Here is a 536-nt window from a genome sequence, read left to right on the forward strand (position 1 = left end):
GTTTGAGCTGAGGGAAGCGGAGAGCAGCAGCCCTGCGAACGGGAGAGCAGGTCCTTCTCAGGGCGTCCTCTTGGCGGGACACAGGCAGAAAACATCAAGAAGAAACTGTTTATAGTAAAATAAAGGAAATCCGTTTCAAGTACCCAGAGTAGAAGCAAGAACGTTAAAAATTAACAGCGGAAACAGGAAACACTTATCTGAGCAAACACGGTCTCAGAATTTCACCGTATGAAAATTGGGAGAGCGCAAGGTGCTCGCCGGGGCCGCAGCCGCCTGGCTCCCGCCGCGGTACCTGGCGGCGGGGGTCGCTGCCTACCCCGCGCCGGGGCTGGAAACCGGAGCCGGGCACGGCGAGACCGCCTGGTCCTCGTGAACCGGTTTGGTGGCAAAGATCGGAACTGCAGGAGTTCCTGCGCGATGCGAGATGGACCGTCCAGAAGTGATGTTTGGAAGGCAGGAGCACGGCTCTCTGCCACCGGGGCGAAGGGACCGGCGGTCCGCGGCAGCGGAGAAGAAGAAAAAAAGGCGCGGGGGTG

Source organism: Mesitornis unicolor, unplaced genomic scaffold, assembly GCF_000695765.1.
Source record: "Mesitornis unicolor isolate BGI_N332 unplaced genomic scaffold, ASM69576v1 scaffold35979, whole genome shotgun sequence".
NCBI lineage: Eukaryota > Metazoa > Chordata > Aves > Mesitornithiformes > Mesitornithidae > Mesitornis > Mesitornis unicolor.